The sequence below is a fragment of the Lynx rufus genome, unplaced genomic scaffold (assembly GCF_022079265.1).
Source record: "Lynx rufus isolate CCGP_SWC_20201006 ecotype Redwood Valley unplaced genomic scaffold, mLynRuf1.p SCAF_19, whole genome shotgun sequence".
Classification (NCBI taxonomy): Eukaryota; Metazoa; Chordata; class Mammalia; order Carnivora; family Felidae; genus Lynx; species Lynx rufus.
In genome coordinates, this window is record NW_025814833.1 from 9,023,139 (window position 1) to 9,047,686 (window position 24,548).

General features: G+C 40.5%; 1 pseudogene; it reads left to right on the forward strand.

Moving 5' to 3' along the window:
• The first annotated feature begins 12,533 nt into the window (after positions 1–12,533).
• LOC124513743 (proteasome subunit beta type-1-like) lies at positions 12,534–23,951 on the forward strand (annotated as a pseudogene).
• The last annotated feature ends 597 nt before the right edge of the window (positions 23,952–24,548 follow it).

Consider the following 24,548-nt stretch of genomic DNA (forward strand, 5'->3'; position numbering starts at 1 on the left):
AGGTTTTTTTTTTTCCTTCATAGCAAAATTGGATATAGAAACCCTTCAAGCGTACATGGAGGAAGTTGCAATTCTTTTCAGTTATCTCTTGGCTCTCACCGTTTTCTCCGATACCTCGGAATTCTCTTTAGATAACAACAGAGCAGTGGAGGAGTTTCCATACTGAAGCTTTCACTGTCGTAAAGCCGACAAGGTGGGGACTTGAGGAGCTTGTATGATTAACAGCAAAAAGAAAAAGCTACGCTGGCTATTTTGACACTGAGAGCCAGCATTCTATAGTTTAAACTGTTGCCTCCTGGAAAGGATTGATTGTTTTAATTTTCCTGATGCAAGACTCGTGGTTTTCCACCTACATCTTTGGCTTCTTTTTTTTTTTTTTTTTTTCTCTCTTGCCTACAGGTTCATCTTATATTACCTGGCCGGTTTTAGAACCTCTTCGCTTCTCAATCTGTGCTTTTTCTTTCGGAGAGCTCATCCAGGCCTGACGCTTGAATTATCACCTTATTCGGATGACTTTAAATTTTATCTCTGGCAGAAATTATTTCTCTCGGTCCAGGCTCTTAGAGCTACCTACATGATGTATCTTCTTACCCTCAAGGCAGTCAAACTCACCACGTTCAGAAATAAAATGATAATTTACCTGTCCGATTAATGGTCTCCAGCAAACAGGCCACCTTCTTCTGTTCTAGTATGCAAGCCAAGGTCACCTCTCATACTTCGCTCTTCTCCTTTCCTTGCCACCTCCAATCCATCGCGAACTCTCTCCATTTCTTCTAAGTCATCTTCCTGCATCCACCTTTGTCCCATTCGAATCCATTTTCTGAGGTGCAGCCATTTTATTTTTTTTTTTTTAATTTTTTTTTTTTTCAACGTTTATTTATTTTTGGGACAGAGAGAGACAGAGCATGAACGGGGGAGGGGCAGAGAGAGAGGGAGACACAGAATGGGAAACAGGCTCCAGGCTCTGACGCGGGCCCGAACTCACAGACCGCGAGATCGTGACCTGGCTGAAGTCGGACGCTTAACCGACTGCGCCACCCAGGCGCCCCGCAGCCATTTTAAAATACACATATGAACATGTGATTGTCCTTGTCACTGATCTTGAGGGAAGTGTAACAGTTTTCACATGACCTGAACCATTCTCACCTTCTTCAGTGTCCTGTCACCCTGGACTTGATTTAGCTCTTTGTTTCCCAATTGGCCTTCCTTTCATGGAAGGCCCAGTTGGCCTTCCTTTTTTTTTTTATTAAAAAAAAAAATTTTTTAATGTTTATTTATTTTGGGGACAGAGAGAGACAGAGCATGAACGGGGGAGGGGCAGAGAGAGAGGGAGACACAGAATCGGAAGCAGGCTCCAGGCTCTGAGCCATCAGCCCAGAGCCTGACGCGGGGCTCGAACTCACGGACCATGAGATCATGACCTGAGCTGAAGTCGGACGCTTAACCGACTGAGCCACCCAGGCGCCCCAAGTTGGCCTTCCTTTAATGCCTATTCTCTCTATGCTACTTCCTGTCACAGGACCTTTGAACATGCTTTAATGTCTTGGCTAGGAATGCACTTGCTTCACTTTCTCTGGCCAGGTCACAGTCATCATTCAAGTCTGAACTTGTTTTTTCTTTAAGAAATACATTTATGACTTCCTCCACTTGATCAGCTCCCCCCCCCAGTACATTCTCCTGTTCCATTGTTGCATCTCTTTATTATGCTTATCACATGGGTGTGTAGCTGGGAGGGTGGGAGCTCCCAGTGGGCCAGAGAGGCGGCAAGGTGGAAGGTGTTGCCATCCGGATGGGCCGACAGGCTTTTGCTTTTCCTTCGTGTCCTCACGAGTTGTCTCTGGGAGTGAGTCCCCCCCAACTTTGGGGAAGCACCTGGCTATGACCTTTACTTAGAATTCAACCTTATTTTGTACTTGCTTTTCTTTGACCATATTCTATACTTTTCCAAATAGTTGTTCCCTCTGAAGGGGAGACCCACCGCTTCCTTTTTCATCTGGAAACACTCTACTTTCTCTATATAAACATTAATAAGCAGAATGTTTTGGTAGTGTTTACCATGTGCAAGGTTACCTCTATCTATTTTGCCATTTGATTCTCACAACAATCCTGTCCAGTACCTTCTATCATGACGTCCATTTTACAGATGCGGAAAGTGAGGCTCTGAGAAGTTAAGTAACAGCATCGGTCACAAAGCTTGTACCTGTTAGAGCTGGAGTTTGTGCTGAGAAACTTGACAAATCTGGCTTCTGATGAGATATTCTACTCTGTGGAAAGATACTTCCCTCCATGAAGCCTTTTTTGACGTGCTCAGCAAGAGGTCATCTCTTGCACGTTTCTCTGCATTTTGTGTATTTTTCTATTATGGCGCTGATCATATTCTATGCTTTATAGTGAATTCAAGTATTCCCTTGGAGCAGATTATGAGGTCGTTGAGGGCAAAGACTTTACTCACAGTGTTCTCCCCTTGGATGACTTTAGGATAGGTAGTTACTTAACTTCCAAGTTGGTCCATCTCTACGAGGTAGGAAGGTTGGACCAATCAGTAGTTGCGACTTCAAATGAGTACAGAGTCAAGCATGTAGCACATGCTTGAGATGCCCATTTGGCTGTGATATACTGAAGAGCACGGCCCTATCTGAAAGGAGCAGCAGCTATTTGGTTCCCGTTGCTTGTGATCACGTTGGAATGTATGCCTTGTGTTGCCAGATGTTTTGATGTTTCAAGAGAAGTCAAGAATCTGGAGTTTTATTTTGTTATTTTTCATCCTTTTTAAAGATTTTATTTATTTGCTTTTTAGATGTTTACTTATTTATTTTGAGAAAGAGAGAGCAGGACAGGGGCAGAGAGAGAGGGAGAGGGAAAATTCCAAGCAGGCTCTGGGCTGACAGCCCAGAGCCCGACGTGGGGCTCGAACTCATGAACCGCCAGAACATGACCTGAGCCAAAACAAAGAGTCGGATGCTTAACCAACTGAGCCACCCCATTGCCCCAAGATTTTATTTTTAAGTAATCTCTACACCCAACGTGGGGCTCAAGCTCAGAATCCCAAGATCATGCATGCTGTACTGACTGAGCCAGCCAAGCACCCCAGAAATCTGGATTTCATAAAACGTGTTATCTCTTTTTTTTTTTAAACATTGCAACAATTAAAACATAGGCTAGATATGGGCTAATGACTGGTAGATACTGTTTCTGCCCTTCCTTCAAGCTCTTATTTTATAGAATAATGATTCTATGCAAATGGATATTCCAATACTATCAAATTTGTTCTAGAAATCACTGCTATTATGAGTAGTATCTCCTATAATGTTTGAGAGTGGGAAAAAAGAGGGAGAAGAAATATCAAACCCCGAGGTGTTACGAACATTTTGGAAAAACCAAACTATATTAAAAAAAACCAACAAAACAGTAATCTGAGAACCCTGTGCTATAACTGTGTATATTTATAAGCATAGATGTATATGTAATTTGCACACAGATAATTGAATATGCATATATTTATTTTATATGCAGAATCTACAGATTTACATTACATTTTACGTTTATGCAAAATTATATTTGAATTTACCAAATATGTCGATTCGTGTCCCCTAAACCAGCCAGACCTTGGAAAATGAGCAGCTTCAACATGTTTTGGCCTGCAGTAGCATTTGAAATGACTGTTTAATCTGCTTGGGTCATGTCTTGTATGCTCTGAAAAGCTACATGAGGACGTGAATGAAATGCTCTAGGTCTATCCCCTCCAGTACATGCAAAACTATAAACTCTTTTCAAGTTAAACTCGATGGCAAAAGCTGAGTTTCTCAGGTCACCAGAGCCTTAAACTGAAAAACGGTCTTGATCAACATCTAAAAATAGGTATAAAGAGCCCATCAGGAATGTGGCACAGCGTGAAGTACCGTAGGATATTGAAGACAGGTAACATTTTCAAGGAGCCAAAGTTTAGTCAATCTTGAGCAAGAATGTAAATATTTGGCACTATTCTGTTAGCTTCTCAAGAAGACTGTAGGAATTTCCTTCCTGGATTGGCTTTACGAATAGGCCAGACATTAATCTTAGAGATGCTCATTTTCTTTCTACCTTGTTGATACTTTATGTTACAATTTTTTTGGCGGGTGGGGGGGAGGGACTAAGAGTATTGTCTTAAAAGCAGATGACTTCGAGCTTCCTTCTTTTGGAGTTTCTTCTAGGTTGCAGGTTGCATTTTTAGCACAAAAGTAAATAGAGATGGCTGTATGTTACCCGGAAGAATGACTACAGGAAGAGAATATCATACAATCCCATTGCCATTTTGTAGATTCGAGAATGTTGGAGCTGGAAGAGACTTTAGCAGTTCCTTAGCAGTTATCCTAACCCTCTTAGGGAGTTAGACTCGTTATCTCCAAGACCTTCATAGCTCATTTGTCAAATGGGGCAGCTGAGGCCTAGGGTCAAAGTTTATATTTACTGTGAATCAATCTTTGAGGGGAAAGGGAGTCGACTATTAAAATACCAAAACGAGTTTATCTGAGCTCATGAAAAATTTGCAACAATTTATATGGCATTTCAAATAAATGGAGCAGAATTGGTCTAGTACTTGAGGTTCTAGCATACGTCTTTCTATAATCTTCAACAAATTCTAACATGTCTTGGGTATCTTTGTGGAAAGAAACGAACCAATTAACCAAAAGCACCTTGCTCCGTGCTTGGTTCATTGCAAGCATTCAACATATATGTGTTCAGCGGCCATAGGCAGTGATGGTCAGCAGAGATTTCTATTTAGGTTTTTATGTTTCTGATCTAGATGCTTCACTACTGGCAGTGGAAGTAACTTTATGAGATTAAGAGTAAATTTTCTTTGACCTGAGCCTATAACTCTTATTTGAGGCAGAAACTAATTGAACCATTCATTTTGATGTTTTTGTTTTTGTTTTTTTAATCCTGAAAGTGCTGCAAAGGGACATTTGACTGCCATATAATTTTGCTAGATATATATAGAGAAAAAGTATTTGCCTGGGATTTTATGTCTTATTAAAATTAAATAAATGCATGCAATACATAAATAAAACCTCATTGAATGTTGGAACGTAAGGCAAGAGAATGAAATTCGTGTGTATTATTCTCATTATTCAGCACAGCTGAAAATAGGCAACGGGTGCTATTAAGTTTTAATCTTTCCCTTTTCACATCAGAACACTCATATATATGATTTAAAAAAATTGATTGGGGTAATTGTAGGTACTTGAATATTAATTGTGACTAATTTAATAGTACTCCATATGAGCCATTTAAAAATTATGAACCTTCCTTTTGTGTTCATCCTTCACATAACTGTTGGGATAATCCATTACCAATAATTGTATTTTCTTTATATTCTTCTCTCGCTCAAAATCCTGACGAGAATGCCTATAGCTTTGGTGTTGTAAGTGAGAGCTGTAGAGACAGAAGTTCTGGGTCTGAGCCTCTACTTTTTGCTAGCTGTGTGTCTTTGGGAATGTCCTTTATTTCCTCTGAGGCTCGGTGTCTTTATAAACAAAGTGGGGAAATATATTAAACCTGATAATATTGTTGGGGCACCAAGGTGGCTCAGTCGGTTAACCATCTGACTCTTGATATCGGCTCAGGTCATGATCTCACAGTTTGTGAGACTGAGCCCTGCCTCGTGCAGAGCCCTGTTAGGATTCTCTCTCTTTCTCTCTCTCTGCACCTGCCCTGCCTGTGGTCTCTATCTCTGTCTCAAAATAAATAAATGAACTTTGTAAAAACCGACAATACTGTTGTGAGGGATAAATGAGACAATTAAAAAAAGTTTAATGTTTATTTTTAGAGAGAGAGAGAGAGAGAATGAGCAGGGAAGGGGAAGAGAGAGAGGGAGGCACAGAATCAGAAGCAGGCTCCAGGCTCCGAGCTGTCAGCACAGAGCCTGACATGCGGCTTAAACCCACAAACCATGGGATCAAAACCTGAGCTGACGTCGGATGCTTAATTCACTGAGCCACCCCGGCGACCCTAAATGAGGCCATTTTTAAAGCTCTTCCCACTGCACCCAGCCTGAGCTAAGCCCTGGTACATAGTAGGTATTCAATAACCACTGATTGAATTAATGGATAGAGATCTGCTTAGAAGGTAACATGCAGAGCCTTCAACCTACCATTCAAGAACTGACTCCTGTATTAATCCCACCCACCGGCACTCTTAGTGTGCCATGGCCTAGTTAGGATAGGTCCCTTTGTTGTGGCCACACTGATTTCCTTTCTGCCCTTATACACTACTCAGCCTCTCAGCCCCATGCTTACACTATTTCCATTATCCCACAAAGAGTGCTTTTCACACTTACATGCCATGATATTTCATTTACCTTCCTGATCTCGCACAAAACTCACCTTTTTTAGGAAACTGCCTAATTAGCCCCATTATGACTTAGGTCTCACCATTATTCTGGTTCTTCTCAGCACTCATGTGATCTGTTTACATGATGCTCTGCGCCTGCAGGCATATAGCTTTGCATTGTTCTTAAGTCATTTTCTGTAGATTTAGGACCCTCGCCCCATCCAGCTAGTTTCCAAGCTCTTCAGAGGCATTGAGGAACGCATCTCCTAGTTTGTTTGTAACCCCCTTTTCCTATGTTACCCTCGGTCTCTAGCCTCAAGAACAGAATTGCAAAGTTTGCTGAATAAATGAATCAATGGCATTTAATGGAACTGCATTTTGCAGCTATGAAAAGCAAAACATCAAGTGGATGCAATCTCGTGCTTATGATCTCAAGCAGCCAACTGGCTGTGCTGACAATGAACAGATATTTGTCACGGAATCAGTGTACAATTTAAAACAATGATATAGCTGTGTGACCTTGGGCTTGTCAGTCAAACTCTCAGGTGTTCAGTTTCATCATTTGTAAAATATATGAGTGGTTGGATTATATTATCTGTCTGCTCTCAGTTCTATCATTTTATGCTTTTTATCTCATTTTATTTTATATACTTTTTATTTTTTTTGAGAGAGAGAGAGAAAGAGAGAGAGAGAGAGAGAGACTGCACGAGCAGGGGGGGAGCAGAAGAAGAGGGAGAGAGAGAATCCCCAGCAGGTTCCACACTGGGAGCGCAGAGCTCAATCCCACAACCCACAACCATGACGATCATGACCTGAGCCGAAATCAAGAGTCAGACGCTCACCCGACTGAGACATCCAGGCGCCCCTCATTTTATGGTTTTTAGATCACATACTTCAGCCCAAGTCGGTAGCTTTTGTGTTGGGTAGATGACATTTGTGATCTATTTCTTGAGAAACTAAATGGTCCTTCTAGAGCTAGGATAAACAAGATTCAGTGTTTCTAGCCGGATAAGAATTGGGGGAAAGAAAACCAGGAGAGGTTTTAGTTCAAGAATAGACTAAGGCTTAAATAAAACAGGGCCAGGGGGAGGGGAAGGAAAAAGAAAGGAAAAAAAAAAGAAAAAAGAAAAGAGGGTAGAGTGGGAGAGAGCCAAAGCATAAGAGACTCTTAAAAACTGAGAACAAACTGAGGGTTGATGGGGGGTGGGAGGGAGGGGAGGGTAGGTGATGGGCATTGAAGAGGGCATCTTTTGGGATGAGCACTGGGTGTTGTATGGAAACCAATTTGGCAATAAATTTCATATATTAAAAAAAAACAAAACAAAACAGGGCCGGCATTTGCTTTACCAATAAGCAGAAGTATCTTTCCCCCTTCTCTCTCTCCTTCATTCCCTACACCCCAGAGAACCACCCTCCCCAAAGAAGAATTTATTATTAACTAGAATTCATGATTCAAAATCATCATAAAAATTGGTATTTTCAGGCACAGAGGTGTTGGCACCTGGGTGGCTCTGTCAGTTAAGCGTCCGACTCTTGATTTTGGCTCAGGTCACGATCTCACGGTTTGTGAGATTGAGCCCCAGTTTAGGCTCCACGCTATCAGTGAAGAGCCTGCTTGGGATTCTCGCTCTCCCTCTCTCTCTCTGTCCCTTCCCACCCTCGAAATAAATAAATAAACATGAAAAAATAAAAAGCATGTAAAAATTTCATTAACACATGAAAGTAGAAAGACATACATTTATCCCAACTCATGTAAATCACTTGCAAACCTGCCAGTGTCCCAGGTTAATGAGATTCAAGAACCAAAAGATAGACTGTATTGATTTGTCTAGTTTCACAGAAACATGTTTCCAATGACTGAGTGAAAATTACTTATTCAAAAACATCATCTTCCCACCATGCCTTTTTTAAAAAAGGAAGAAGTCTATGTAGTTACAAGAGAATGCTTTTCGTGAAAATAGAAATTTCGATGAATAAATGAGTATATGGAGAATATACATGGTACAAGAGACAATCTTCCACGAGAACCCATTTTTGAGGAAATGGAGTTCTGTCAGGTACCAATAACCTAACATGGCTTTTCAGAGCTTGGCACTTTGTGTAGCACACGAAACATATAGTTCTTCAGGCTAAGATATGAATTTTGTAAAACGGATTCGATTTATGTACCCCTAATGCATAAAATAGCTACAGAGACATGTTGTTGTACCCACCTGATGGACGGAGCCTAAAGGAAACAGACAAGCAACCCGAGACATGTCTCCAAGCGTGTTTTATAGTGTCAAAGGGGCTCCAAGCCTTCTACCAAAAAGACTGGGGAAAAAAGAACGAGTCACTCTGAGGTCTAGAGTATGTATAGTGGGAGTGAAGCCGGAAGGGTAAAGGGTTGCTGGAACCTAAGGGATGGAGGTCAGAAGGTAGGATACTGGAGTTAAGGATTTCTGATGTAGACCAGTTCCGGTAATGGCAAGGTCTAGACGGGCTTCCATGGCTGGGAGTTAGTGAAGTAAAGTGGAGGTAAATGGCCCAGGTGTGGAGGTTAAGACCTATAAATGCAGGGCGCCGAGCGGCCTGACTGTCCACAAGGATCTTTACCGACCGGATGAATAGTGAATACCTACTCTGTGCAACGTGTTCTGGAGATCTAGCCATAAATGAGGAAAACACCATTCCTGACCTCAGAGAACCTCTATTCTAGTAGAGAAGATGCACAGTTTAAATGAGTCATTACAATAAAGGATAAGGAGTGTTCCTTTTCAGAAACCAAAGGAATACATTTAGGCAAGGGGAGTGTATCCTCTCTGGTAGCTAATGATAATGGAATTATCTTTGGGAAGCTTTCCCTTGCTCATGTTTTCTATCCTTTTAGGAGTACGAAAGGCTTTCAGTTTATAGATGATTTAATTAGGGGATTTATCCAATGTCATACTCATTGAATGTAGTAGAGCTAAGAGTCAAAAACCAGACCTGTCAGAGTTGTAGTCCTGCTATAGCTTATGTGAGGTGACTACGGCCCTTCCTTCTGGCTGATGACAACAGAAAAATATGGAAACATGTAAAAACCGCTATTTGAGGACTCTAAAGTTAGCAGAAGCAGAGGAGAGGAGTCAAAACTTGGAGAAGTGACCCGAATGGGGGGGGTGAGTTTCTATTTTTTCCCCTTGTGCTGTTTTGCGCCTACAGTGGGTCTCAGTCACACCGTGGTAGGCTGGTGTTGGAAACTAAAACTCTGATAGAAAGCTCATGAGCTTTCCGACCCAAAGGACAAAGGATAGGAACACCACAGGGCTGGATAGTGTGGGAGGAATCACAGTGGGGACAAAGCTGGAGAAGGGGCCCCTTAATTCTGTAGAAGTCTCTGCTGGGCTCCCGAGCTATGTGTGCGTAGGGTGGACCCCACTGAACACAGCTAAGGCTTGGAGAATTGGAGCTGAGATTGGGGTCATCCACACAAGTCTCAGGTTAACCCTGAACGAGGGCTATATGGCGCAGAACCAAATAAGCAGAGCAAATTCCTAGAGAAATAAAATACAATTTAATATTATAGCAACTTTATTGAGGTGTCCTTTACATATACAGTTCATCTGTTTTATGTTTATACTTCAGTGATTTTTTTGTTTCGAGGAAATTAAGGACCATTTCCATCACCCCCGTGAGACCTCGTCTTTCTGTTTATAGTTAATCTCTGTTCTCAGCTCTAACCCCTGGAAACCACTAATCTACTTTTTGTCTCTGTAGATTTGCATTCTCTGGACACTTCATATAAATGGTATCGTACGATATGTAGTCTTTTGCATCTGGCTGTTTTCACTTAACAAAATGTTTTTGATGTCCATCCATATTATGGCATATATGAGTGTTTTGTTCTTCTTTACGGATGAAAAGTATTCATTGTGTAGCTATTCCACATTCTCAAGTAAGATATGTACTGCCACCCATGTAAGGCAAGACAGAATTTCTGGTCTAAACCTAACAGGATGATTTCCTGCTAAAACAAAAGGATCACCATTCTCAAAAAATCCCACAGGTTTCAGGACTGTGAGTCTAAACAACCTAATAGTCAAAATATCTGAGAGACTATGCATAGCAGACATATTAAGAGCCTGGAAAATATGACCAATCCTCAAGGGAAAAGACAATCGGCAGATGCAAACCTTGAGAAAACCCAGATGTTGGAATTATCAGACAAAATATTTAAAACATCAATTATAACTATGGTCCATGAAGTTGAGGAAAAAACACTTGAAATGCATGGATAGATAGATATTTCAATAAAGAAACAAAAAGCAGATAGGGGGCCTGGGTGGCTCAGTTGGTTAAGCATTGGACGCTTGATTTTGGCTCAGGTCATGATCTCAAGGTTCGTGGGTTCGAGCCTGGCACCCAGCGCTGTGCTGACAGTGCAGAGCCTGCTTGGGATTCTCTCTCAATCTCTCTCTCTCTCTCTCTGCCCTCCTCCCACTTGCACTCTCGTATGCTCTCTCTCTCTCTCAAACTAAATAAATAAACTTTTTTAAAAAGTATATAAAAAAAAGAATCAAATGGAAAATTTAGAACGGAAAAGTACAACATTTGAAATGAAAAACTTCCCACATGGACTCCGCAGTAGACTAGAGTAGAACCAGTAACTTAGAAAATAGGTCAATAAGAGAAACAAACTGTATGATTTCGTTTATGTGTGGAATCTAAAAAAACGTGGAGTTCAGAACCAGAGAGTAGAATAGCGGTTACCAGGCACTGAAGGGTGAAGAAAATGAGGAGAGGTTGATCAGAGGTTACAAACTTTCAGTCAGAAGATTAACAAGTTCTGGGGATCTTTTCTACAGCATGGTGGCTATAGTTAATACTGTGTCGTGTACTTGAAATTTGTACACAGTGTATATCATTTGTACACAGTGTATATACATATCATATATGTATATGTATATGTACACAGTGTATATGTATATCAAACCATCACATGAAACACCTTACATACACACACTTACTTACCAATTATAACTCAATAAAGCTGGAAAGAAAAGAAAATAGGTCAATAAACCTTATCCAATCTGAGGAACACCGAAACAAAGAAGATTCGAAGGTTGAACAAAATGAACAGAGCTTCAGGGGCTTGTGAGACAATATCAAAAAGCCTAACATTCATATCATTGGAGTGCCAAAAAGAGAGACGAGATTGGTGCAGAAGAAAATATTTTAAAGAATATTAGCTGAAAACTTCGCACATTTTGTGAAATGTAAAATCTATCATTTCAAGAACCTTAGTGAACCCAAAGAGAACAGCTCAGAGAAAACCATGCCTGGCCATATCATAATCAAATTAATGAAAACCGAAGATAAATTTTTAAAAGTCTTTAAAGTAGCCAAGGAAAACATCGTATGTTTGCATGTATGGGACCCGTGATTCAAACATCTGTGGATTTGTCAGAAACTGTGGAGACCAGAAGCCAGTGGGACATCTTTAAGGTGCTGAAAACAAAGGACTATTAACCCCAAATATTCTCCATCTAGTGTGGATATGCTTCATGAGTAAAGGTGAAATAAAGACATTCTCAGAAAAAGGAAAACTAAGAGACTGTCAACAGCAGACATGGTCTATAAGAAATGCTAAACTAGGATGAAGGAAAAGTGTATTAGGGAAAACCTGGAATTTTCAAGAATGAAGGAAGAGCATAAAAGATGGCAAATACATGGATAACAAAAGTCTATTTCTCTCTCTCTCTCTTTTTTTTTTTTTAAGGGGGGTGCGCCTGGGTAGCTCAGTCGGTTGAGCGTCTGACTTTGGCTCAGGTCATGATCTCATGGTTCATGGGTTTGCGCCCCGTGTCGGGATCTGTGCTGACAACTCAGAGCCTGGAGCCTGCTTCCGATTCTGTGTCTCCCTCTCTCTCTACCCCTCCCCCACTCGTGCTCTGTCTTTCTCTGTCTCTCAAAAATAAATAAACGTTAAATTTTTTTTTAAAAAACCAGTTAAGCCTCTGACTTCAACTCAGGTCATGATCTCGTGGTTTGTGAGTTCGGGCCCCACGTTGGGCTCTGTGCTGACAGCTCAGAGCCTGGAGCCTGCTTCGGATTCTGTGTCTCCCTCTCTCTCTCTCTGCCCCTCCCCCTCTCACACTGTCTCTCTCTCCCTCAAAAATAAATAAGCATTAAAAAAATAATAAAGAAAAGAAATGCACTTTAAATCTAAAATATAAAGATATATATAGGTTACAAGTCAAATGATGAAGCCCTCTCGCCGTGAAATAGCCCCAGCCCAGCAGAGGTGCTGGGGACCCGGCCTAGACCAGGTGGCGGAGCCTGAAAGCACGTGGGCCCTTTGCAGCTGCACTTCTTGCCCTGTGCTGTCAGTGGAGGTACCGTACTGGCAATTGCTTGAGAAGAGTTTTCAGTTGTTGCCTCTGATACTTGATTAAGGGAAGGGTTTTCGGTTCACACCTGAGACAGCCCCAAGTGTTGCAAATGAACAGCCCAAACAGTCCTCGGATGCGGCGGTTTTCATGGAGACCATCTCTCCCCGACAAAGATGATTGCAGCAAGACTAAAGATGTACGAATAAGACCATGACTACGGGAGCGATTGCTGCAATGCTGTCTACAATCATCTATTCAAGGTGCTTCTTTCCATACTGTGCTTACAACATTGTTGGAGGACCGGATGAAGAAGGGAACAGAGCTGTGCACGACTCGGCAAGTGCCATGCTACAAATCAGTGCCTGCTTGACAACCAGGTTGGTTTTAAGAACACGAAGAACGTGGAGCAGGTCCCACTCAGAATCTGCATCATGACCAAGGAGGGCATCAGGGAGGAGACTCTTCCCCTGAGGAAGGATCGATGTGTGTGCTGTTATCATGAATCACTTCAAAACTGGTTGCTTTTACACCTTGGAACTACCAGACTAGTTTGTTTTGTTAAAACATAAACCTGTTTTTGAAAAAGTAAAACGATGGAAAAGATATATGATGCCAGTAATAATTGAAAGAATGCTGTGATGCGGCTATATTGATATCAGACAAGGTAAACTTCAGAGCAGTAAATATTACCAGGAATAAAGAAGGAACTAGATAATTATGAAAGAATCAGTTCACCAAGAAGACATAACAATTCTAAATGTATATGCAGCTAACAATAGGTCCTCAAAGTACAGCTGATAGAAAGTAATAGAACTGAAAGAGGGAACAGGCAAATCCATAGATGTATATGGTAACTTCAGTACAGGTATCCCAGATGAAGGTGAATATAGAAAACCTAAACATTATCACCAACTTGAATTCATCTTCTTATCAAGTGCACACGAGACATACTCTGGGCCACAAATATACCTTAAAATTGTACGAATATCGAAGTCATACAAAGTACGTTGGCTGACGTAACGATGTTAAACCAAATAGAAATAAAAGGGATGTAAAATACCTGGAAAACCCTCAGATATTTGGAAAACATTACTAAATAACCAGTGAATTAAAGAGAAAGACTCGGGGCGCCTGGGTGGCGCAGTCGGTTAAGCGTCCGACTTCAGCCAGGTCACGATCTCGCGGTCCACGAGTTCAAGCCCCGCGTTGGGCTCTGGGCTGACGGCTCAGAGCCTGGAGCCTGTTTCCGATTCTGTGTCTCCCTCTCTCTCTGCCCCTCCCCCGTTCATGCTCTGTCTCTCTCTGTCCCAAAAATAAATAAACGTTGAAAAAAAAATTTAAAAAAAAAAAGAGAAAGACTCAAGGGAAAATTAGAACATATTTTGAATTAAATTAAATTAAAGTTGCAACATTTGTGAGATACATCTAATGTGCTTGTTCAAGGGAAGTGTGTGGCACTAAATCATCTTTTAGAAAAGGGTTTCAAAGTGAGGATCTAAGCATCTACCTTAAGAAACTAGTAAAGGTGAGTCAATTAAATTCAAAGAAAACAGAAGGAAGGAAATGGTAAAGATAAGAGCAGAATCACTGAAAGTGAAAACAAAAACAATTGAGAAAATCAATGAAACTAAAAGCTATATCTTTGACATTTTCAGTAAAATTGATTAATTTGTAGCAACACTAACAAAAAAAAATGAATGAAGACACAGATTGCTAATATCAGGAATGAAAGAGGGGATATCACTACAGAGCATACAGGCATAAAAGGATATTAAGGGAATAGTAAAGACAATTGTATTCTTGTAATTCTGAAAACTTAAATTGAACCAGTTACTAAAAGACACAAACTACTGAAGCTCACTCAAGAGGAAATAAGTAACTAGGTAGTCCTATATTTATTAAAGAATTTGAATTCATAGTTAAATAACTTCCAAAAAGAAGATTCCAGGTCCAGATGGCTCCACTGGAGGAGCCTGTCAATCATTTCAGAAAGGACTGGTACTAAATCTATACAATCTCTTACAGAAAGAAAAGGTCAATGTCACCCTAATATAAAAGTCAGACAGGGGTGCCTGGGTGGCTCAATTGGTTGAGTGTCCAAATCTTGAATTGAGCTCAGGTCATGATCTCACCATTTGTGGGATTGAGCCCTGCATCGGGCTCTGTGCTGACAGTGCAGAGCCTGCTTGGGATTGTCTCTCTCCCTCTCTCTTTGCCCCTTCCCTGCTCGTGCTCTTTATCTCTCTCTCTCAAAATAAATAAACATTAAAAAATCAGACAAAACATTAAAGAAAATTAAGAGCCCCATATCCATAATAAATATAGATGCAAAGCCCTGAATAAAATATTTTCAAATAAAGATCAATAATAAATGAAAATGATAATATATCAGAACCAAATTAAGTTTATCTCAGGAATATAAGGATGATTCATTACTGAAAATCAATCAATTTAATTCACCATAACAACAGATTAAAGAAGAAAAGCTATACTATTATATCAAAAAACACATGAGGAAGAATTTGACAAAATTCAACATCACTTCATGATGTTAAGAATTATCCACAAACAAGGGATCAGAAGGGAACTGAACCTGATGAGGAGAATTTATTAAAAAAAAAACACCTAAAAACAAAACAAGAAAAAATTCTTCAGGTAATAATGTACTGAATGGTGAGAGACTGAATACTTTTTACCTAAGATCGGGAATCAGGAGTGATGTCCACTTTAACCTCATATTTAAGTTCATACTTGATGTCCTCTTGAGTGAAATGAGGCAGGAAAAAGAAATAAAATGTATACAAATCGGGAAAGAAGAAATAAATCTGTCTTTATTTGTAGATGTCATGATTTTCCAAATAGAACGTACCAAGGTGGTGCCTGGGTGGCTCAGTGGGTTAAGTGTCCAACTCTTGATCTCAATGCAGGTCTTGATCTCAGGATTGTGAGTTCAAGCCCTGTGTTGGACTCCGTGCCGGGTGTGAAGCCTACTCAAAAACGAAAAAGAAAGAAAAGGAAGAAAATACCAAGCAATCTACAAAAATAGCTCCTAAAAGTCCATAAATGAGATTAGTGATGTATGATACAAGGTCAGTATACAAAAAATAATTGTATTTCCCAATGCTGACAATGAACAGTTGGAAGGCAAAGTTTTAAAGTCCATGCCATTTATAATGGTACATACAGCATGAAATACTTATGTATAAATTTAACAAAATATACTTATCCGTTTGCTGAAAAACAGTAAACAGTGATAGAAGATTCAATAATGTTCCATTTTAGTTCTCTCCAAATTGATCTATAGATTCAATTCAATCACAATAACATCATGGAGGGAGGGATATTTGTAGATGTAGAAAAGCTGGCTCAGAAATGCATGTAGAAATGAAAAGGAACCCAAATAGACAAAACAACTTTGAAAAGGAGAAAAAGTTGGAGGACTCACATGAGCTGATTTCAAGACTTATTGGAAAGCTACAGTAGTTAAGACGTGGCGGTATTGGTAAGAGGATAAACACACAGATTATTGGTACAGAATCTAAAGTATATAAACAGACCCACAGAGATATGGGCAATTGATTTTTGTTACATCTACTTCAATTTTTTTCATTTCATGCATTAAATGTTTTTTAAGAGAGAGTGCCTGTGCATGCGCACGACTGGCGGAGGGGGAGAGGAGAGGGAGAATCTTAAGCGGACTCCTCATGCTGTCAGCCCTGTGAGATCATGACCTGAGCCAAAATCAAGAGTCAGGCACTTGACCGACTGAGCCACCCAGGTGCCCCCCAAATATTTGTATTGTGGTCAAAATGCATAACATAAAATTTACCATCTTAACCATGTCTAACCTAACCATTGTTGTGCAGCTAATCTCCAGTACGTTTTCATCTTGCAAAACTGAAACTCTATACCCATTAAACAACCGGTTTTCTTCTCACTCAAACCCCTGGAAACCACTCTTCTTTCTGTTTCTATGAATTTGACTCTTCTAGATGCCTCCTATGAGTGGAATGATACAGTATATGTCTTTTTGTGACAGCCTTATTTTACGTAACATAATGTCCTCAAGATTCGTCCACGTTGTTGCACGTGTCCGGATTTCCTTCCTTTTGGCAAATTGAATTTTGACAAAGTTCCAAAGTCAATTAAATGGGCAAGAATAGTATTTTCAAAAATCGTGTTCAAAAATTGAACAGTATGCCAAAAGGAAAAAAAAAATGAGTATATCCAGTGCCCACATCTTGGTTACTAATACACTCTCCAATGAAAGGAAACTAGGCTTTTGCAAAAATGACTGCAGGACCAGGGAAGAAATATACGATATGAGCCTAGAACATTCTGTACTTCCACAAAGCGAGGAAACAAGCAAGCAACTAAACAAACGAACAAACAAAAACCCTGGTAATAGGGATATGTCAAAGAGACACAGGAGCTAATTCAAAGAGGTCCCAGTGACCAAAGCTGGAATAATTTAAGCAACAAGATAAATGAAATAGGGTCAGATTATAACCCACAGTATAAAATAAATATCCATGAGTCCATATTGTCATGAATGATCAACAATAAAGAACCTAATGGCCTACTGATTTTTTTAACTTTTTCAGTACTGATCCTCAAAAGAACATTGGTGGATACAAATTAATTGTGATCAGTAAAATAAGCCAGATCAAAGAGTACATACTTTATGATTCCATTTATATAAAATTTTAAAAAATGCAAACCAATCTATAGTGACAGAAAGTAGGTCAGTAGTTGCCTGGGAATGGAGGTGGAAAGAAGGATGAAATGCTGCACGAGTTATCTTTTTAGGATGATCGAAATGTTTCTTATCTTAATGGTGTTGTGTTTTCATAGCTGTACACATAGGTCAAAACTAATCAGATTTTATACTTCAGCTATGTGCATCTTACTTTATTTCAATTAGGCCTCAACAGAGTTTTAAAAATTACCTGTTTGACCTTCAGTCTAGAGCTCTTTTCTTTTCAAATGTTTATTTATTTATTTATTTTGAGAGGGGGAGCGAGAGAGAGGAGATAGAAAGGGAGAGAGTGAGGGAGGGAGAGAGAGAGAGGGAATGAGCAGGGGAGGGCCAGAGAGAGAGAGAATCCCAAGCAGGCCCCACAGACAGCGCAGAGCCTGACCTGGGACTTGAACCATGAGATCATGACCTGAGCCGAAATCAAGAGTCAGGTGCTCTACCTAGAGACTGAGCCACCCCAGCGCCGAGAGCTCTTCTCGTTACAGCACAGTTGCATCTCTGGGTTGGGGATGGAATCTCCGAGGATGACGGACAGAGAGAAAGAATCAGTATTTATGAAGTGATCTGTTAGAGTTAGAGTCTCCCAGATCTTGAAACGTAGTATTCGGTCAGATTTCAAACAGTAGACGGAACTACATGAAATGGCTTGTTTTATAAGCCAAAAGTGGTTGAATATCAGGATTTCATATGGTTCCATCTACAGGCGTTTGTATTTTTCCAGCGCGCGTGTGTACAAGGAAAGAGCATAATATATGCGTTGCCTTTAGACTGAGATGCAAATTCATAGAGTGGTGAAATGTGACATCTGTGAGTCGATTCGAGGAAGGATATTGGCTTCTCACTTTCAGTACAAGGCCTGAAGTCTCAATAGAGCATTTGAAGTTTTTTCTTAAAATGGAAATAGCGTCAAACAATGCAGAAAATTTAAAGAAGTAAAAATCACCCAAGGAAAATCACTGTCAATGTGGTGCGAATTCTTTAGGATTTGTTTCTATACATATGTAAAGTCACATAGATTATAGCTTATTTTTAAAGTGGTATTGTGCTATAGATACCCATTTGATATAAATGCAACACATGTATTTTTATTTTGTTTTTCTTGACATCCTTTCAAGGAAATATATAAAAGAACATAATTTTGATTTTTAGCTTTCACATTGTTTTGTCATCAAGTGGAGGAATTCTAATTATTTCTTTAAAAATCTGTGTTGTTAACAGTTTGGCAGTTTCAGTTGCACTACTTGGAAGAGTCTAATGAATATTCTTGTAGCTACATCCTTGTACACATCCATGAATATTTAGACAGGATAAATTGTTAGGAGATGGTCAGTGGGTAAAACATTCTTGAGACTTTGGATATACAGTTGGCAGTTTGGTAAATCCTTCTTGCAACACTGTTTCCTTGGCTTTAGGGATGCTGTTATTCTCTTGCTTTTCTTTTTAACACATTGGCTTTTCTTTTTTTTTTTTTTTTTTTATTTTTTTAAATTTTTTTTTTCAACGTTTATTTATTTTTGGGACAGAGAGAGACAGAGCACGAGCAGGGGAGGGGCAGAGAGAGAGGGAGACACAGAATCGGAAACAGGCTCCAGGCTCCGAGCCATCAGCCCAGAGCCCGACGCGGGGCTCGAACTCACGGACCGCGAGATCGTGACCTGGCTGAAGTCGGCCGCTTAACCGACTGCGCCACCCAGGCGCCCCTTGGCTTTTCTTTTTAACCCGTTTCCTTTTAATCATTGGTTAATCCATTAACCCTCCCGTTTCCTTTGCTGGATCCTTTCCCTCTTCCTAATACCTAAATGCTCAGACCTTGGAGTTCTTCTTCATCTACAGTGGCTTTCTATATGATCTCACCTCGTCCCATGACTTCCAAATTTCTATCTCCAGCCCTGACCTTTCCCTGTATTCCAGACTCTCTGCTTGGATAGCTAATAGGCATTTGAAACTTAAATATTGCCTCAAATCGATATTTTGATTCCTACTCCACTCTTCAAAGTGCTCTTCATTTATTATCTTCCCCACCCTCAGTTGCTTAAGCCAAAAACTGAGAAATATCCTTGATTCTTCTTTCCCCCTTAATCTAAATCTAATCCAGCAGCAAATTCATTTAGGTCTACGTTCAAAATATGTCCCAAATCTGACGACCTCTCAACATCTCTGCCTCAACCATCAGAATCCAAGACACCATCATATGTCAGCTGAATTACTGCATCTGGCTCCTCAGTTCTGTCCCCCTTGCCCCTCGACTCTATGCACCATAGAATGAGTGACCCTTTAAAACTGCAAACAAGGGGGTGCCTGGGTGGCTCAGTTGGTTAGGCGTCCGACTCTCGGTTTCAGCTCAGGTCATGATCTCACAGTTCATGGGTTCGAGCCCCACATCGGGCTCTGTGCTGATGGTGCAGGGACTGGTTGGGATCCTTTCTCCCTCTCCCTCTGTCTACACCATCCCTGCTCACGCTGTCTCTGTCTCCGTCTCTCTCAAAATAAATAAATACACTTAAAAAAGTTGTCTTAAATTAAAAAAAATGCAAATAAAGCTATGCGAGTGCCGTTTCCAAATCCTCCAGTGGCTTCCCAGGGCATCTATTAAATTCATAGTTTTCTGTTCCACATGCCCTGGGCTCCTTGCCATCCCTTGAATGCCCCCTCTGCTCTTACGGTTAACCTTTGTTTTCTTCGTTATTTCATTTTTTCCGTTTCAGTGTTACCTATTCGGGGAGGACCTCTCTTACCACCCGGTCTAAGATAGCACCTCCTGCTACTGTTTTCCCACTATCCTGCTTAATCTTTTTGTCATGATATTTTTCAGTACCTGACACAATATACATTCATTGGTTAATTTGTTTATTTTGTCTCGTAAGTATGTAAGCTCTCCTGGGGGTGGAGCCTTTTTGGGTTTTATTTTCTTGTTATGCATAGCAGACATTCACTGAATACATGTATACTAATTTGGATGTAAATTTTAAAAAAGAAAAAAATAAAAAGAGAAGAAGAACCACTGCTCACAGCAGGCAAGGAAGAACTTACAATTTGAACCTAGTATCTGAGTCTGTTTGCCCATACTCTTGCCAATAATGAATATTGTGGATGCTTTTCATCTTTGCGAAGCTGTGGCTTACAAAATAATATATCAAGGTAAGAAACTATGACATGATGGTCAGAATAGAGCTTTGCAAGGCAAATACAGAATAATTCGGGAACATGGTTCCTGTCTTTGAAATGCTGACAAACTAAGTGATAAGCAAAATGTGCATAACGATTTTGAATACTTCGGGAGTAAATCAGGTAGTAATCCTTTTACAATCATTAGTTTGGTTAGTGGTTTTCTGGTTCTGTTCAGTGGGTCTACCCCAGGGGTCTTAAGGCAGTGGGTAAGGAATGGAGAGCCAGCTGAACTCATATTCTAGGTTCAATGGAATAACTCTTGTTTTAGCTATATTACATTTTGGATTTCCTTGGTCTTCCCATTATTTCCCTTGAGTGAAGAGTGCCATTGATTAGAAATGAACACAAATATTTGAAATCTGTTGTTTTAAATGTTTAAAGAAGGGCCAAAAGGGTATGTGCAAGAATTGTAGAAGAAGGCTTGAATTGAATAGAGGGAAATTAAAGAATATTTCTTTCTATTTTGATAGTCTTTTACAGCCTTCCAAATGCATTTGTATATATTATCTCATTTAAGCTTTATCACATCGCCATGAGTTAGGCAAGTCAGCTAACACTATCCTCGTTACATAAGGGGAAAACGTGAGTCTGTGAGTTGTTTAAGATTATATGGCAGTTAACCTAATCTACAGCAGAGCCAGAATTCACAAATCAGAAATCAAGGTATTCTGATTCCAAGAGAATAGCATTAGTACAATGTAGACTCTTTCATGAGTAAGAAAACCTAATTTCTCTCTAGGACTTAGATTCTTTTATAACATTTTTATTTAAAAGTTTTCCTCCTAACCATATTTATCTGACGTTCAGATGTAATCCTCATATTACATTGTTTCTACATACAGGATTTCTAGCTCAGTTTTGTCCTCTCTAATGCCCTGAGGCAAGAATACTGGAGTCTCTTTGTAATATATGTGACTGGGTTGATTTTTTAAAAATGTTTATTTTATTTTGAGAGAGAGAGAGCAGGGAAGGGGCAGAGAGACAGGGAGAGAATCCCAAGCAGGCTCCACGCTGTCAGCGCAGGGCCCAGCGCAGGGCTCAATCCCACAAACAGTGAGATCATGACCTGAACTGAAATCAAGAGTTGGATGCTTAATCAACTGAGCCACCCAGGCGCCCCGGGTTGATTTTTTTCCCCCAAAATGTAGTCATTAGTAGATGCTACTATGAGATTGCAAAAGAAGGAGAAGGGGGACGGGGAGGGGGAGGGGGAGTAGGAGGAGGAGGAGAAGGAAAAGGAGAAGGAGAAGGAGAAGGAAGAGGGAGAAGGAGAAGGAGAAGGAGAAGGAGAAGGAGAAGAAGGAGAAGGTGGCTTTTAATGGTCTTTTATTCCAGAATCATAGAGTGATGACGAGACTAGATTTAGCTGACTGAATTTGGCAGCTTAACAATAATTGGTGTGCCAGACATAATTACTCGGTGTCAGACACATTACCCAAGTCATTTCATTTGATTCCTTACAACCTTATTTAATGAGGTGATTGATGGATGATGAGTTGATGCCTCTCAATACCGCCATCCCCTTCTTCCCTAAAGACATTCCACAGGAGATCATGTTTTTGTTTTGTTTCGTTTTTGTTTCTTGTACCTGGCATTCAATATTTAGAGGCCTTTGCATTCTTTAATATTACACTTTAGGTTTTGACTATCATTTAGCTTTTTTTGCCATTATTTATCCTTTAAAATTAGACTTGAACAGCTAAGATTTCGAGAACCTTCATCCAACAAGTAAACTACTTCAAGAAATGATACATTTACCTGTAGGGTACAGTTTTTGACGGGGTGAACTAAAGATTAACCTACTCCAGAAAGCAAGTTCTTGGGGATGAAAAGAAGATGTCAGGCTTGAAGCTGAATCTCACTGGCGCAAGAGTGAGACTTTTCTGGTTTCTCAGGAGTCTGCTTCCCTGGGCAACATGGAGCTAGACAGATTTCACATGGGACCTGCCCAGGGTTCTTCCTCGTTCACCAATCCCCACACCTGAGACTGCTTTAAACTTGCCTCAAATTCTGAGACCAGGGGCACCTGGCTGGCCCAGTTAGTAGGGCATGTGACTCTTGATCTCAGGGTCATGAGTTCAAGCTGCATGCTGGGCGTTGAGCCTACTTAAAAAGAAAAAATTCCGAGACTAATTCTGCTTTTCTACTAGAGAAATGGAAGGAACATAATGACATCTGTCGAGCACTTTCTTGGTGCCAGACACATTATCTGAATCATTTCATTCAATTTTTCACAGTGACACTAATTATTGCCAACTCACAGCAGCGAAGACAATACATACAGTCAAGACATATTTGTTGACTGAACAAACAGGCATCATAGATCCTTATATTCCCAGTTTATAGTTGAAGAAATTGATATTCAGGTTAAATATACAGCCCAAGGTTACACAGGTGGTAAATTTCCTCTTCCCTTCCTCTTTTTCTTCCTCTTCTTCTTTGTTCAGTTTAAATTTTTTTCTGACAGTTATGCATGCTTTGGCATTAAAACCCTAAATATTATAAAAGTATAAAGAGTGAAAGCGAAAGTCTGTTTCTCCACCTCCTCCCTCCCTGCTTTGCTCTCCAGAGATACTCCCTGGAAGCAAATCTCAGGATTGCTGCCATGATTCTGAGTTGGACCTTATAACTCGTAGATTCATGTAACTGGGCTTTGTGGTCAACTTTTTTTTAAGGTTTATTTAGTTTTGAGAGAGACAGGGAGGGACAGAGCCTAAGTGGGGGAGGGGCAGAGAGAGAGGGAGACAACAGAATCCAAAGCAGGCTCCAGGCTCCGAGCTGTCAGCGCAGAGCCCAACTTTGGGTTGGAACCCACGAACTGCGAGACCATGACCTGAGCCGAAGTCGGACGCTTAACCGACAGAGCTACCCAGGTGCCCTTCTTTTTTTTTTTAATGTTTTTTTTTTTAATTTATTTTTGAGACAGAGAGAGACAGAGCATGAGCGGGGGAGGGGCGGAGAGAGGGGGAGACACAGAATGCGAAGCAGGCTCCAGGCTCCGAGCTGTCAGCACACAGTCCGTGGAGGGACTCGAACTCACGGACCATGGGATCATGACCCGAACCAAAGTCGGACGCTTAACCCACTGAGCCAGCCCGGCGCCCCTAACGGGGCTTTGTCTTGATCTCTGGTTGCAAGCTCTCGTCTCGTACCCTGCATTTTGCAACGGAATGTTTTCAGCATCGTATCGTCATGCTTTTGTTTCTGCCACGGTCAGCAAGACCATGTTGGCATTGTTTATAATAAAGGTATTACTCTATACACTTGGGGGCTGTGACGGACCGTCAAAATGTACTATACGGCAACTGTTTTATGACTGTGGCAGCAATGGAAAGCGTAAGCATGGCAGCAGCATGCACTAAAACTGATAAATGGATTGTAAAGAAAAGCGGTGCACAAAGAACTGGTAACTGCTTGTCGCTGCTCTCTGATTTGATGTGCTGCTGGCGACAGAGCCTCGGTCTTTCCGGAGGCAGTCTGGGTTGTTGCAGAGAAAGCTAAAACTATCTTAATAGATCTTTAGTTGATCATCACATTTCGTCTTTCATTGTGTCTTGCAGTAGTTTATCTTTAGTAAGGGATCTTTAGCAATTCGATTTCCAGCAGATTGTTCCTCAGCACGTTCTTTGTTTGGCCCTTCTCACTGTTTCTTCGGTAAGTCGTTTCTAAGAATCAGCTGTCATTACTCTCTGACCGCAATACTATTTCCTTCCTTATCCTTACTCCTTTACGCCTACCGATTTTTTCCTTTCGCCACCATCCCGCCAATAACCTCCAGTCTCTTTAGGTCTTCAGATGAATTTTTCATTTAGTTATTATTATCATTATTTGCTCGCCTACCCATCCTGCAACCCTTGACCAGCTTTTTTAATGGATCTCCTCATTAACGCAAATAATCCCTTATTTTCTCGATCGTTTCTTACATCTATAAAACCCATTCTTTTTGTTTATTTATTTTG